At 31.8% G+C, this 17,684-nt stretch overlaps 1 protein-coding gene and 1 long non-coding RNA gene across 3 annotated transcripts in view; one reads left to right on the top strand and one right to left on the bottom strand.

The window, feature by feature from the left end:
• Nucleotides 1-8,967: 8,967 nt before the first annotated feature.
• The window catches only part of LOC139481656 (prion-like-(Q/N-rich) domain-bearing protein 25), a 141,961-nt gene continuing 133,244 nt past the window's right edge, over nt 8,968-17,684 (bottom strand). For both annotated transcript variants that reach the window (XM_071265103.1, XM_071265104.1), the window contains one exon: nt 8,968-9,029. The gene's annotated coding sequence lies outside the window, so the exon portion shown is untranslated. The remainder of the gene's footprint in view (nt 9,030-17,684) is intronic.
• LOC139481654 (uncharacterized) lies at nt 13,200-16,728 on the top strand. The gene is made up of 3 exons (XR_011654656.1): nt 13,200-14,089; nt 15,484-15,592; nt 16,075-16,728. It is a non-coding gene; the product is annotated as an uncharacterized lncRNA (long non-coding RNA).

Genomic DNA, 17,684 nt, shown 5'->3' with positions numbered 1-17,684 from the left:
GCCTCCGGGTGCGGGAATTTCTCGCTACATTGAAGACCTGTTGGTGACCTTCTGCTGTTGTTTTTTTCTATGGTCGGGTTGTTGTCTCTTTGGCACATTCCCCATTTCCATTCTCAATTTTATAGAACCACGTTACATATAGAACGATATCATCAGGTTTTAAAAACTCAAAGGCAAGGAAGACAGCCAACTATGTTCTAAAAATTGAAACAAAAATTTCAAAAAAATCTTGAAAGAAAACAAAAAATATAATTGATTTGCATTGGCCTTAATTAATTGATGTTGATAGCAGTTTGTCAGTATTCTCTTACTTTTTAATTAATTGTCTAGACTTTGGACAATTGAAAGCTTACTTTTTTGTAAATCTGTCCTTTGTTCACGATTCTAAGTTGACGACCTCCATATTGGTTATCTGTTGTTTTCTTTTGTTTAAGTATGTATGTTGACGACCTCACAAGGATTATCAGTCCTTTGTTTAAGTTTATATGTTGACGACCTCAAAAGCATTATCAGTATTTTGTTTAAGTTTATATGTTGACGACCTCACAGGGATTATCAGTACTTTATTTAAGTATGTATGTGGACGACCTCACAAGGATTATCAGTCCTTTGTTTAAGTATGTATGTTGACGACCTCACAATGATTATCAGTCCTTTGTTTAAGTTTGTATGTTGACGACCTCACAATGATTATCAGTCCTTTAAATTTGATTAAGTTTTATGTTGACGACCTCACAATGATTATCAGTCCTTTGTTTAAGTTTGTATGTTGACGACCTCACAAGGATTATCAGTCCTTTGTTAAGTTTGTATGTTGACGACCTCACAAGGATTATCAGTCCCTCGTTTAAGTTTGAATGTTGACGACCTCACAAGGATTATCAGTCTTTTGTTTAAGTTTATATGTTGACGACCTCATTATGGATTATCTCTCCTTTGTTTAAGTTTGTATTTTGACGAACTCGTGGATTATCTGTGCTTTGTTTAAGTTTGTATCTTGACGACCTCATTATGGATTATCAATCCTTTGTTTAAGATTCTATTTTGACGACCTCCATATTGGTTTTCTGCTGTTTTCTTTTGTTTAAGTATGTAGGTTGACGACCTCACAACGATAATCAGTCCTTTGTTTTAGCTTGTATGTTGACGACCTCATTGTGGGTTATCTGTCTTTCCGAACAGCAAGCCATAAAGGGTTTAAAAAATGACTAGTGTAAAACAATTCAAACGGGAAAACCAACGGTCAAATCTATAATTATATATATATATATATACATTAGTGCGTACAAACCATGATGGCGAGGAACCACTGTTGTCGTGCCATACAATTACATTCACCATGTCTCCTATATCATAGGAAGAAGTAATTAGAAACCAGTCTTCACCACCAGATGTAAACAAGACCTGTGGTGATGAGGTCCTACTTAAACAATGCCTTGCACTTTGTCCATTGTTGCCTTTTATGTAGCATGAAACGTTTGCTGTAGTTCTAGCTTCATACCGCCATCCAGTGACAATGCACATAACATACTTAAACGGGTCTGAAGGGTCACTTGGAAAGGGTGTCACTATACCATCCTACAGAAAATATACTATGTGAAAAAACTTTTGTGTTTCCTAATTCGTTCGAAATTCATAAATCGATTGAGAAAAAACAAATCCGGGTTACAAACTAAAAATGAGGAAAACGCATCAAATATAAGAGTACTACGACACAACAGAAACACAACATTAAAATGTAACACACACATAAACGAACTATAATATAACAATTGCCATTATTAAATCGTTATTGAACTTAACATTTATTTCATGATTTCAGACTGAAAGAGCAGGACATTGTTTGATAATGATTCTGTCTAATAAACAGACGTCCAAATGTCCAAAATATCCTTTCATCATTAAACTAAATATAGAGTTAAGATATTATGAACACTACAGTGTTTCTTTTTAATGTTGTGTTTCTTTTGTGTCGTTGTTCTTTTCTCATATTGGATGCGTTGCACTCAGTTTTAGTTTGTAATCGGGATTTGCTATTGCTCAATCGATTTCTGAATTTCGAACACCGGTATACTACTGTTGCCTTTATTTTTATAATGATGTGTAACAGTGTTTTGCTTCATTTAACTTTAAACCTTGATAAACTGACTACTTGCTGTGATTCTTTATGTGTCTATCTAAAGTCGAAGGCTTGGTTTGCTATATATATCCGGCATACATTTTTTTTCGTTTAAAGTTGCACGTCAAGACATTCGGTTTATCCTTTTGTATCATTTTCAAATGTTGTCTCGTATATATAGCTTACTGTATGGGTTTTGCTCATTTAAAAGAAAGACGTCTTGTGACCCCTCTTAGTCATTTGTTTTCCAGTATTCTATTTCTGAACTGCGTACTACGTGAACATATTTACTGCATCAATTTTGATGTTCTTATTTATCGGTTGATATTAATTCTGACTTGAAAGCTATTTCCGATACATAACAACGAACGCACAGCATGTGTTTAATGAAAGCTTTTATCAGATCAGTTACCCTTCTTAAAACATGTCTGTGGATTGTTAGTCCACGATGGTAGTAAGTACTAAGTAGTCTATGCATTGACACTGACACAATTTATGAAAGGTTTTTTTTTAAGTTTATGTGAAATATGTTCTACTACTATTAATTAACAAAGGCTTTAATTCCCTCAATCAATTATGATCAAAGATGATTATAGCTATCCCTTATAGATCATTTATATTTTGGTCTTATTGCTTATGGTTTTGAGCGTGCCGTATGAAAGAAACTCATTAAAAGCGATACAGAGGTTTTATTTTCAGTTATTATGCTTTAAGTTGGTACATGACACTAAAGGGAAATAACTCTATAAAATTCAGCTGAACGTTTTACTCAAGTTTTATTGTTAAGGAAATATAAAGCTTTTCAATGATCAAAATTAGTGTTTGTCAAACTACTATATAACCAACTTTTTTTTTGATAAAGTGGTTGGTTCAATTTTTTTGATTTGTCAAAGGGTGAAAGTAAATATAACTTCAAATTTATGAAAATTAAACGAGCCAAACTAATATTAGTCAAGGTGTTTGGTACCACCTTAATGTTAAATTTATTTACAAAAAAAAAAGTAAAATCTAAAAAAATACTGAACTCCGTTGAAAATTCAAAACGGAAAGTCCCTTATCAAATGGCGAAATTAAAAGTGCAAACACCTTAAACGAATGGATAACAACAGTCATATTCCTGACTTGGTTCAGGCATTTTCTTATGTAGAAAATGGTGGATTGAACCTGGTTTTATAGCAAGCTAAACCTCTCACTTACAAAATTCGAATCCTTCCGATCAGCTTGCCTTGCCCTGTAAAGACCCAGAAAATATATCAACCAGACCAATATCACTACTGTAACTACAACTGGGTTGTCAAAGAACGTCAGAAATAGTAAAGCATCTTGAAATGGATCCACAATATTAGGTAATACGAAAACTCCTCCAGCAAAATCGGTAAGATGATCACATTCACACTCTAATGTTTCGCTCGATGAAACAGGTGCAACCTGCAAATATAAGTTTTCATAAATTATGAATAAGTATATAATAGTATGACGAGTGGTAAATTCCTTCAAGAAAGTTCGATTTCATTAGCGTCAGCATCAAAACCAAAAACTGTAGTTCTGTAACCCTTTTGTGTCATGTGTTGTCTGCTTGTATCATACTATTAAATAGAATTTTTGAAATACTAAGGCTTTTCTACCTCAGGCATAGATTACCTTAGCTGGATTTGGCAAAACTTTTAGGAATTTTGTCCTCAATGCTCTTCATCTTCGTACTTTATTAGGCCTTTTTAACTTTTTTGGATTCGAGCGTCACTGATGAGTCTTTTTTAGACGAAACGCGCGTCTGGCGTATATACAAAATTTAGTCCTGGTATCTATAATGAGTTTAATTACCCATTATTTTCCTTTTCCCAGCTAGCGTCCAGTAGTATTAATAGCGGAACAATTTTATATTGCTGATATTACATATACAGATTGATCTTTGTTTAAGGATTATGTACCCTTCTGTTGACTAAATGCAAAACATATGGAATTTAAAATCAAATTTTATAAAAAATCCACAGCCTTTTCCCTTGAACTCTCATAATTATAAATTCGTTTCTTTATGATAGTGGATTATTGCATGCAGTGCTAGCAATGATTTCCTTTAAACAAGTTTTTAAATTGGGATATTGGTGAAATCAAATATAATATGGACAAATTCAAGTACACCTTTTAGGGTGCGCTCGACTTTCGTGACTAAGTCAGCACGAGGTATTTTGTAATTTGAAGGTTGTTTAGAAAGTTGTTCCAACAATAAACGCTAGCACATCATAGAAAAACAAGTAAGTCATCAGAGTTCTGAATTTTATATCAAAATTGTCTGTATTAAAGTATGTGGATTTTCTACAAAAAATTGGTTTTATCTGCCACAAAATCTTGAAAGTGTTAGAAGAAACTTTACTGTTTATATCACTACATTTGTCTTAAATCTGAAATGCATTTAAAAAACTTACACAGATGACCATTAACTTAAGGTTTGTGACCCCTTCTGTAGCCATGTAATTGCAAAAGTTAGTAATTCATATTCGACGGGTGCAACATGTGGAGCAGAATCTGCTTACTCTTCCACATCAACTGAGATCACCCCTAGTTTTTAGGGGGTTCGTGTTGCTCAGTCTTTCGTTGTTTATGTTGAGTCTTGTGTACTGTTATTTGTCTGTTTGTCTGTTCGTTTTTAGCCATGGCGTTGTCAGTTTATTTTAGATCTTTGACTTTGACTGTCCTGATATTTTTGACTCCTCTCTTCTAAGTCGACATACTGCCCGCGAAATTAAACAACTCTTTGATTCAACATTTGACAAATTGTATATCGATTTCGCGGGCATTTTCTAGTATATGTAAATATTTACAAATACAAATCTTTTTTAACCACAAGAATGTATGATTTTAATTTCATAGGTCATTTATACAAACATACAAATGAATGAAATACTACCGAAGGTATTAATTAACTTAAGTCAATATCAAAATAAGTGTCTCAAGAAAGTTCGTTATAAATATTTTTGATATTATGGTAATGCAGCGAAATCAAATACACGCAATTCGTCAGTAATACCGATTTCAAGAATATGATAAATGCTTAAAGGAGGGGCGAAAGATACCAGAGGGACAGTCAAACTCATAAATCGATAATAAACAGACAACGCCATGGTTAGAAATGAAAAGGAAACACAGACAAACAATAGCATACATGACACAAGTCACAAAATAGAAAACTAAAGAATAAACTAAAAAATAATGTACTATCGATTAAAAACTTAGCAATGGGTGTTTTATGTGTCTGTTATTAAAATTTAGTCACTTGTGCTGCAAGTCTGTCATGTGTATTTACATAACTTGGACTTTGCTAGATCAAAAGTAATGTCTTATTTATCATAACCTAGTATATCTTAACAAGAAGATGTGGTATGAGTTCAAGTGAGACAACTCTAAATCTAAGTCACAATGTGTAAAAAGTAAACATTAATAGCTATAAATACGGTCTTCAACACAGAGCCTTGGCTCACACCAAAAAGCAATTGCAAAGGGCCCCCAAATGACTATTATAAAACAATTTAAACAGAAAAAGCAACGATTTTATCTATATCAAAACCGAGAATCGAGAAACACTTGGTCCAAGTACACAGTTATCGGCATTTGATGTCCTTTGATTTTCGTTGTCTACGAAAATAGTCCCTAGTGTGGACAGTGTGTTGCTTGCCAATTTTTTGTATACCCCTTCCACATTTACTTCATGTTTTATGTCTCAAATAGCAAGTAGGGAATGAATTGACACTGTAAACAAAATTGGGTCATGAATTTGAAGGTCAAGGAGTGATCTGGTTCAACTAAAAAAGGTTAGAAATTAGCATTTCGGAAGCTGTCAAAAGATTTCAAAACCCCCTTAACATAAAAAAGTCAATATTTCGAGTTTAAGCTGATGAAGTTTTCTATAATTTTGGTATAATTTGTCCCAAAAGTAGTACAACACACTGTAAAAATTTTATATAGAAAGCGCAGGTTGGATTTTTAAAATTTTCATTTATTGTCTTTAAGAAATGCACTACGAAACAACTATGGTATCGGACCACTTATGCATATTAACAACAAACGACATCACTGAACTACGGGCTCCGGATAGATGCATGAAAATGTAGCGGGTTTAAACGTTTTAAGAAGCGCGAATCGTCATCTAAGCTGTAACAGCAGTCAAACACTACAACATGAAAACATAAAAATATACACTATTATATATCAATTGAAATAGCCTAACTCGATCAAAAAGAACTTCAGAGAATAAGCTTAAGTGTCAACTCTTTCAGATAAAGTTAACCTTAGATGAATAGATAAATGACACAATATAAATAAGGACATACTTATGTCTATGTGGGTTACTCCTCAAAGTTTGTCTTTCCCGTGGGATGTTTTGCTAGCTATAAAACCAGCTGCAACTCTCCATTTTCTTAAGGAATGCCTGTACAAAGTTAGGATTTTGACAGTTGATTTTCACTCGTTTTTTTGTCGATAACGTTTGATTTTTTCAGTTAATATGGACTCCTCTATTGTTTAGTATTTTCGTTATACCTTTTTCATATTTATATCACAAAATAATTATTATAGTTCTTTAAAAAGACGATTCCTAAAGTAACCCCTTTTTCGTTGAGCAGAAACGGGTAGGTATTCCCCTCGTTTCATATTGATTTGTATTTTACATCTCTCCTTCTGTATAGATTATTATATTACATCCCATATTTTTATACATTAATACCTTACATCCCTCTGGTAACCATTTTCCGATAGTGTTATTCCAATATCGACAATTAATGGCAGTCGAGGAAATTCTAACAGATATATTCTGACTAATATTCCCATCGCTTCGGTCGTTGATGATAACTCCTAAACTCCAGTAGAGCGATTTTTTGCCAGGTTCTTTTAAAAATGCTATGTGTGCATTACTAATGAGCGTCCCATTTTCTGCATCTGACAAAGACACCTGTTTATGAAATTCTATTGCAATCTTCACTGACATATTATACTGTGGACCATCTGTCATAAGCTTCAACATGTAAAACATGTTAGCTGGCTGTTTCACTTTAAGACGTATGAAGTTATCTTCTTGGGAATTCAAAATAAATTCGCTATATTTTTCTTTTCCTGTAAAAAAATATCAAAGTATAACAATACATATTTATTGAAATATTTTTTTCATTTATATTTAAATGAAACATTCCAAATAAAAACAGTTGTAAATACTATATGAAGGTTGTTGTTCTTCATTTAAAAAATGTTGACATTTTATAATGACAGGTCCAAAGCCATAATAGCACAGTAAAGCAGACAAAACCAAATGCATTGTTGTAGTAATACTGACACAACAACACATGTACCACCATATGAAGGAACACGCTGCTTCAAAAACATTCTCAAAGAAAAAGGATCTTGGTGCCATATATATCTCTTGATAATGATTTATTGAAATGATAAGTTGTCATACGTCAAGCTTTGTTGACCTTATTTGAAGTTTCACATTGTGATTATATACAATTACTAAGTTTTAATGACGTTGATACAATGATTTATAAACCTAGATATATGATATTCATCGGCCGAGGATGAATGTCATATCTCTTAAGTTCATATACCATTGTAAACTGAAGTCAACATTTTTTTATTATATAACTCCTCCAGTAGATAACTGTATTTTACTTTAAGCATGGCCATCTTAAAACATATATTTTACTATCTCAAACTGAGTTTACCTAGCGACGGATATTTGCGTAAGTTCAAATTAAATGGAAGTCAGTTCATGTCTAACCTATAACTTATCCTGACTTGATCTGAAAAATTCATACCTTAAATTGCATATGAGATTTGCAAGAGCTTACTGGTTCCTGAAATTTTGATACTACAAGACTAATACTTCTGATCTGAACAACAAAGCAAATCCGCCCCTCCCCCTCTATTATGATTGTTTACACCTTTTTTTATCATACAAAAGAAACTTTAACAAGGTTTCTACAGTAATTCCAATACCCCAGGCTTTCTGAGTTTTTTTAGCAATCACAAAGTGTTTCAAGATGGAAAAATTAATATTTAACCAAGGTTATCTTCCAACTTATTTCCCCGAGCAGACAAACAACGCCAAAACTAATCGTCGCAAATATGTAAAACTTGTATATACATCAAGTAAACTAGAAAATCGCTAATAAAATAACCGCAAAATTAACAAGAAAGAAGGGTAAAACGCAAAACAGATTCATCGCTAAAAGTTTGTTTACAGTATTAGTTTTGGTGAATTCGTAATTGCAAACGTTTATCTACTATTGTTTACATCCCCATTCATAACAAATAAATGCTTTGAATGACACAGATATTTGGGTTCAACTCCAACAGCTACATATTGTATAACTAAGTATAAGACTATAAACAAAGAGTCTTGGTTCGTAACCCATCATTATCATGCATTACTTTTTTTCTGATAATTATAGATTCTTACTTCCAATAGGTATGTCAATGATGATAGGCTTTGGTAATTTAGTTACACCAAGTGTTTTTTGGTTTAAATCCTTAAGAATTAGCGATATCATTGGAGAATTAATATATGCAGACGACTTGTCCCAAGATCTTGGATTCTTGTCTGAGAATAGCATCTGTAATAGAAAAATGACAATTGATGTATGCAGACGATTTGTTCTAAGATCTTAGATTCTTGTCCGAGAAAAACATCTGTAATAGAAAAAGGCTAACTAATGTATGCAGACGACTTTTCCCAACATCTTAGATTCTTGTCTGAGAAAAGAATCTGTAATAGATATTTAAATGACAATTAATGTATGCAGACGATTTGTCCCAAGATCTTAGATTCTTGTCTGAAAAAAAAGCATCTGTAATAGAAAAAAGGACAATAAATGTATGCTGACGACTTGTCCCAAGATCTTGGATTCTTGTCTGAGAAAAGCATCTGTGATAGAAAAAGGAGAATTAATGTATGCAGACGACTTGTCCCAAGATCTTATATTCTTGTCTGAGAAAAAGCTTCTGTGATAGAAAAAGGACAATTAATGTATGCAGATGACTTGTCCCATGTTCATGGGTTCTTGGCTGAGAAAAGCGTTTGTAATAGAAAAAGGAGAATTAATGCATGCAGACGGCTTGTCCCAAGATCTTGTCTGAGGAAAGCATCTGTAATAGAAAAGTTGTCATCCACACCGTGTTGACATTTAAAAAAGAATAGAAAACCCCCGCCACATATACCATTGACATTTACTTTATAAACACCACCAGTATGAATCAGAAAAAGTGACCCAAAAACACATACTATTTACATATTACTGTCTTGTAACACTGTGTAAAAGATATGTGAACCCGGCACGTACATCTTTTTCGAGGGAACACCATCACTGTGTCTAAACCACACCGGCAAATATTGTTCGGACTCGATGGTATCTAACATCCGGCACAATGATGGAACATCGATGGACAGAAGAAAGATAGGTTTCTCCTTATTTTCTTATCTCTTTTTTGATATCGAAGAATATATATACATATACAACTATTTTCTATTGTGAGATGCAATTTTTTCTACGGCTGTTTTTAAATAATTTACATCATGCACTTGTATGTTTTAAGCCATGACGGCCATCTTGGTTGACCAGCGGGGTCACAGAATTTTTTTAAAACTAGATACCCTAATTTTAATTAAAAAGAACATAATTTTAGATAAGGTTTGTTGAATGCAGCGTAGTAATTTTAGATGTGAAAATTTATGTAAAAAATTGTATTGATAGATAATGAACGACTGTCGACCGGTGCCAAGTGATGAAAAAAATGACTTTTCCTCTTGGGTCAAGTGAGCTAAAAACAACCAAGAATTCCAAAAAAAATTGCACCGTTCTTGAATTTAACAAAAAATTGTGTAACAACTAAAAATTTCAAATTTCACGAACGAGATAACTTGATCAAACAATTTCACTGGCGTTTTTGTTCAACGAAAAACAATAAGACATGTTATTTATACTTATGTATAGGCACTGACATGTCACAAATGCTTAAATGATCGCAATTTAATTTATTTTGAAGGTCTGTAAGATAAAAAAAAAAAAAAAAATGGTCAGAGAAACTTAACCGATTGTTTATAGAGCCATTTAAGTCGAGGTCTAATGAATCCTGGCGGACGGATATGAACACATTTTTATTATTGAAACCAACAAAAACCATTAACATTTACCAATTAATCAAGGAAATAAGTTTACGGTTTCATGAATCGTCATGTGGCCAAAGGAAAAATAATATACAAATGAGGTCAAGAGCAAGGGCAATTGACATATGGCAAATAGAAAAAAAATCGTTAGATCTCTGTTTTATACTTGTATATGATGCAGTCAAACCTTCTTACTTTTGACATATGCAGCTTTATACAAATAGTTCAAAACGCTTTGAATTCGATTCACTTGGTATCGCTTGTTTAAAAATATCAATGAGAATGTTTATAATAACCATACTAGTAATCAAACTCACAAAATCCGATTTGGCGGGTGTCCCTGTTTTCTTATTTCTTACAATATTTAGATTCGGTATACACTTTATAAGATAAGTGGCGAATCTAGAAGACGTATAGGTTGCACGCCTTGTCCCCACCTTTGATTGCCAAAACTATATTGATTCCTGTATTTAATGATTTTCTAATTAAAAAAATAGTGAAAATATTGTTCGACTCGCTACGATCGATGGTATGTAAAAGCTGTTCGAATTACGTCAACTTTGAAATAAACTGAATCTGTCTGTCCGTACATATTGTAAAAATATATTGACCAACGTCAGTGTACGATCATCATAACATAATTGCGACAGTACATACCCGTTTTTTTTATATAGTAAGGTTAACCATGGAATTAATATTTCAATATTACTTCCATGGGTTAACAAAGTAATTATTATTGAATTTTCTCGATGATCTGAGACTATTATACTAATTTTATAAAATGTAGTATAGTTACAATTAGTGACAAATAAATTTTATTTTTAATGCATCGTAGTTGTAATCCGTTTCTTCCTATAAACATTCATGTCTATGTCGATTATGCATGCATATACATTTGTCTTATTATCAACGTTTATCCTTAAGAAGATTTATTTTAAACTATCATAGAAAAGATTACATCTATAGAATGATTAGATTACTTATAAAGGGTGCCCATCCTATTTTGCGAGAAAATCAGATATCAATTGTGTGTTTCGATTTTTTTTTTGGACCGTAAACTCTAATTTCAAGTTTAAACATATTTTCCATAATTCATATAGAAAACGCATATTTGAGAGCTTTAACTTTTTTAATTTGCGTTATAACCTTCATTTCTATCTATTCCGCTGTTAAAAAAAATTTGAATGCAAAGTAAAACTAACATCAGTTGTGTTCTATAAGAGTAGGAATTCTAGTGTTTGCTTATCATTTATATGAATCTGAGACTGGTCATATAAATAATAAGCCGTTGTCCTATGAAAGAAATTGTTTTCCAACGACCCACACAACTCCTTTTTATTAATCGGATTATTATGACTTTTTTTATTTGACCAAACCGGGTTATGCATTATGAAATCTATGACAAAACCGGCCAGTTCCATTTTGACATGACCCATTTCTTTCCTTCCATACTCACAAATACAAGTATTGAGATGTTCATTATGACAAGTTTTGCAATCTCCGTATCAGTATCTTACGGAAGCCGATAAGGGCCATTCAAAAAAAAAAAAATTACGACATAGCATGTCGTAATTTCGACATAACATGTCGTTATAACGACATCGCTATGTCATAATTTCGACATAACATGTCATAATAACGACATAGCTATGTCGTAATAACGACATCACTATATATATTAAAGAATATGTATTTATATGATTGCCAAGACACTAAATGACACAGAAATTAACAACTATAGGTCATATCATAATGCCCCCAATAACTAGAAAAGCCCCCGCATAATCAGGTATAAAAGAGGGACGAAAGATACCAGAGCCCCCGAAATGCTGTGTGGCAGACAGTGTTATTAATTAATTATTAGTTCCCTTGGTTAAACTCCAAATTTCATATTTAATGTATTTCATTGTTAAATAATTTACATGAAGCTGAATAAGTATATATCTGTTGATTGCATAGTTTTTGCTATTTGAATTCATTGATTAAAGATATTTATTTATATTGTAAAGTTTAATATTTGTATCGTCGAAAAATCTTTGGTTACCTCCTTTGTTTACCTTCTGTGAGAAACTTATATATTTTATAGATCCTGATTGAAAGTAATAAGAAACCGACCGGGGATTATGAGGACTGACCTAAAGTCCTATCAAGGCAAGCAAAGCTTTCCACCTCTCTTTAAAAAGCGCACATCTCCATGGTTTGTTGTAACGAGGGTGAATGGACGTATCGATTGCTCTGTATTTACTGTCAAACGATGGGCACAATGTTCCTAAAACACGACGTTACACATAAAAAGCGGCGTCGAAGAGGGTTTTTGATTAATTTGTGCAAGTTTTATTCGTTTTTTATATGTTGGTTGATTTATTTATTATATTACAAAAATTTTTAAATTTCTGAGTCTAGTTCCGTTCGTTTTGTGATGTCATTTTATCATAAATTACCTCAAGTTGTGGAAATCTATTTAATAATGTTTACCCTTTAAGTTATTTCAACTAAAAATGCATTACTGTCGCAAGTAATGTGGGAAAGAAAGATGGGACGGAAGTAGATATAGGAAGATGTGGTACAGTTTTCCATAAAAAAAGATATTTTTTTTAGATGTACGAAACTTTTATCATATGATGTTTAACTTTCCAGGTGCATATCATCTGTCATTGTAAAATTTCTATATCTTAACTCAACCCCAATACAAATATATCTGACACTCTGCAAGTAAATCGAACATTTTTACCCTTGGTTAAATTTGAAGAGAATTGTATTTTCCCTTGTACATAAGTTGTCGAAATACAACCCTTCAATTACTTGAACCTTGGCTTGACAATTATTTCCGCAAGTCATTTATAGTGTTTAATTTCTGATATACATTTTAAAATATAGTAATCTACTCCTGGATCGTCCGCGAAAACGGCTTAAGAGGCAATGCCAGAGAAAACCAGGCAGAACTTGGAAATTTTGTTCAACAGCCTTTTTGAGATAAATGTGTTTTTGTAATGTATCCACCTTGTTTTGTTGGGAAATGACATTTTAAAAAGTCATATTGGGTTATTATGTATAAAAAAATGAATTTGATTTTTCAGTAAATTTGACTGCTTATATAGGGAAATAGGGGTATTAATTTCTCAACAAAAACAGCCTACAATATAACAATTGATATATATTCTAAAAGATGACCATGAATACAGCAGGAAATGATAATAACATCTTTGGTATCTGTTGATATGTAAATGTTCTAATGCAGTAAACTGTCAGGAAACAGCAGTTTACTTTTGTCTTTTTGGTGTTTAGACATACCAAAAGTGATGCTCTTCAATTTAAAAACCGATAAAGGTTGTAACCAGCTGGTAATGTTTTGACAGAAAAATGAACTTCTGTTGTATATTTGTATAAATAATTGAACATTTTGATAAGATTAAAGAAAAGTACATAACTTTGTGGTGTTGGGAAACTTATTTCCCTCACCAGGAGATTGTTGCATACATGTACGGGTGATCACTTCTAGACAGAGGCAGTTACAATATCTGTACGGGAATGAGGATTATTTATAAGACTGAAATTATTGTATTATTTGCTGGAAATGTGGAATATGAGGAATGTAAAGCCATCCGTGAGTAGTTTTTGATGATTCAGCTGAACAAAAGCTGGAAATTATACAGTTTTCTCCCACCTTAAAACAGTACATGGTATATCATGGACACCAAAAGCAAACTATAAAGATCTAAATGCCATAATTTTGTGCATCTTGAAAACTGGAAAGGCGGATCACTTTGAAGCAGATGATAGTGATAGTGAATTCTTTGCGACAGTTATACCAGTTGGAACAGGTAATAATTTAAATTATGAAAGTTTAAAATTACTTCTCGGATAAATCATGTGGCCCGTTCAATAATTTTAATACATCCCCCTTTCCCTCATATTTTTAGTTACAATGTGAAATAATTCTCTGCAAATATATGATCTGTGCTGAAAGCAATTTTATACAATTTTATTCATCATGTTCAAACATTATTTGAATAGGATAATAATTTGAAATAAAAAAAAATAAAACTACATGTTTCAGACTCAAAAGTTACAAAAAAAAAAAAAGATTTGGTTATGATCATGATGGTTGCCAATGAGAAAATCACATGTACAACTATCCTCCATATACACAACAGACCATACATGTCTGTCACCTTATTTATTATGCTTATCATTAATATGTACATGTCAGTAAGGTATGTTCATGTGCCAAAATGAATGTATATGTAGGCAAAATGCGACAACAACTGAATACATTTGCATGTACATGTACATGTAGAATAGATAAATGTATAAAAAGATGTGGTATGAGTGTCAATGATAGATCATGATACAACTCTCCATCCAAGTCACAATTTATAAAAGTAAAGACAATCCTACAGTTATCAGGATAGGCATACATGTATGTATGTTTATGTCAGATATACATGTAAACAGTAAGCTTAATTTGTTAAAAATCAGGAACGTCAAATTTAAATTTTCTGTAATTTTGATTGCTACATATACAGTGTACCTATATATTATGACATATGAAAGACACACATATATTGAAAAGTGGTTATCATGATTACATATATATTTATTTATAAAAATAAAACTTGTATATCAAATCTTAAGATAATTAGATTCTTAATCCACTATTTAGATGGGATCTTTTGGGACCGCAATACCTTTGTTTCATAAAATTGTTGTTTATTGTCCTTCGTGTCCTTAGAAACTAAATTAGACATAATGATATACATGATACAATTGCAAGGATTTCAAACTTTTAACATTTAGTTCAAAACTGAAAAAAATATTTTAAAATTAGCACATTTTGAGATCTTGTCATTAGAATTTAGATACATTTGTACATGTACATGTGTGATCATGAAGCCCATAACATATAAGGTTAATTTGACTCAAATATATCAAGTAAAGTTGTTTAGTAATAAGTTAATCACAATTTACATTTCTGCTTTAAAGTGTTCATTTAGATCATTTTATACATTAACCTGTCCATTTAAAAATAGAGTTAATCATACAAAAAAGTCTTGTAACTTTGAATGTTTTAATGTAGTAAGATGCTAACAGCTCATTATATATTTTCCACTGGTTCTTAAGATAAGAAAATAACTAATTTGATTTTAAATACAATTTTCCAAATTCAATTCAAAGAATAATTGATCACCTTATAATCTGTTATTTCTTTAAACAGATAAAAGATACATCAGATGACAGACTTACATATAGAGGAGCCTATAATTAAAGAAATGGATCAACTTGATGTTGAAGTTAACCTACTGCATTAATATGAACATTCATAAGTGAGTACCAGTATCTCTTAAAGTACATTTTTTACATGTTTATCTTTATTTTGATAAAGTACCATATGAGATAAAGTATGTGAAATCTTAAATCCTGTAAATATACTAGACATTACATCAGTACATAATGTAAATCAGAATAAGAATGCATAACATATGAATTGTTAAACATTTTAATATGACCAGTGTCAGCTTAATTTAAGAACAAATTAAAACACAGATGACACACACATAAAAATTAATGAGACCAAGTGTGTATTTTCCAGATATGCAAGAAGGGTTTTAATCTCTCACTACAAATGTATTTGAAGTCCTGAATGTGAAATCTTCTAAAAAATTATACTAAACTTCAAATATGTGTACTTGAATATATGTATATAATATTAAAATTCATCTTATTTAATATAATTAGTTTAAAACATTTTCAAGCAAAAAACTGATGTATAAATGTATAGCTTGACTTTTCCTTTATTTGTTTTCAGGTGACTGAGCTAAAAGAAAATCACACATGAAACTGTAACCAGTTTGGGAGACTCATACAACAGAACATTTCAATACCTATTAAGTTTTTTATGTATATGTTTGACTTTTGGTAATATTTTGGAAGTTACTTTAGTAATTGAGAGACCTCAATGTTGAAAATGACAATTTTGATAGAGGACAATTTTAAGAATATCAACTTAGTTGTGGATCTTTATCTTTTAAAATATTACTGGGTGTCTGAAAGAATATTTCAAATTTTTCTGAAACTATTTAGATATTTATCATGTTTCATGTGTTTATATAGGCAAATATTTATACATGTCATTTATGTTATGCAAGGGTTTATATGAATTTCTAAAAAGATGTATATATGTGTTGATAAAATAAGTTCCAAATTATTACAGAGTAACAGAAAATGGGATCAATTTATATTAAAACAGATCTGTTAAAAGGAAATGAAAAGTCAAAAATTGTATTTTTTAAAATAATTGTGTTAACATTTTTGTGCTATTTAGAAATATGTACACCAAAAAAAATAAACTTTAATATAAGTATCAATGTAGTATGCTCTTGCTATTTTTTGTTTTGTGCAGTACATGCATTTGAATCTTGATCAAAATTTATGGATTGAATTAATAAACAGAAGAAACTAATTGTTATGTTAACACTGTAGCTAAGTATATGTCACATTTAATCAGGCCAAGTTATCCGTCTTATTAACAAAGGAGGTTTGATATGATTGCCAATTTCAAGGCTACATGTACCTATCACAGTTCTCTTTAGGCCATAATCATTGTGATGTATGGGAATAATTCTCTGATGTCATATTCTGACTTTTATACAAACCAAGTGATGAAGATAAAGGGTGCTTCTATTTCCAAAGGTTTTGAAGAAAATGCTATGGAACACAATAAAAATCAGAAGATGTAGTATAACAGTGGCGGATCCAGAAATGTTCATAAGAGGGGGCCCACTGACTGACATAAGGGGGGCCGCTCCAGTCAAGCTTCAGTGATTCCCTATATGAGCCCCCCTGCTCCCCCCTAAATCCGCCTCTGCATAATTGTAATCAGACAACTCTCCATTAAGAGACCATACAATGTAAAAGTTTATAGTAATAGGTACAGCCTTCAATAAAGAATTAAACCACTCTGCATAATCATATTTGATTTTGCAAAAACAAAGAGAATGCTTATTTATAGATTTTGTCACTATCAATTATATATGCGCATGTACTAATGTATTCATGTGGTGTCTGTCCTTGATTTGAAATTCCCCCCCCCCCCCCCCCAAATTTTTTTTTTATATAAATGGACAAGATCCATGGTCATGATGGTCATGCCAGTTGGGAGTTCAGAATATATAAGATTGAGAAATGAGGATCTAATCATTTATTATTCGACTGCAAACAATTTTTGGGAATGTATAATGGTATGATGTCGTCATTGTTGTTGTCTGAAGACACATTGGCTTCTGGACAATAACTTTAGTTTAAATTAATGGATATCTATGAAATTTTGTTAAAAGGTTCAATTCCCCTAAAGGAAGGTTTGGATAAATTTGGGGATGATGGTCCTCGGAACACAACCGATTGTCTTGAGGTGCTGCA

Source organism: Mytilus edulis, chromosome 7, assembly GCF_963676685.1.
Source record: "Mytilus edulis chromosome 7, xbMytEdul2.2, whole genome shotgun sequence".
Classification (NCBI taxonomy): Eukaryota; Metazoa; Mollusca; class Bivalvia; order Mytilida; family Mytilidae; genus Mytilus; species Mytilus edulis.
This window is presented reverse-complemented; position numbering and strand designations above follow the sequence as displayed.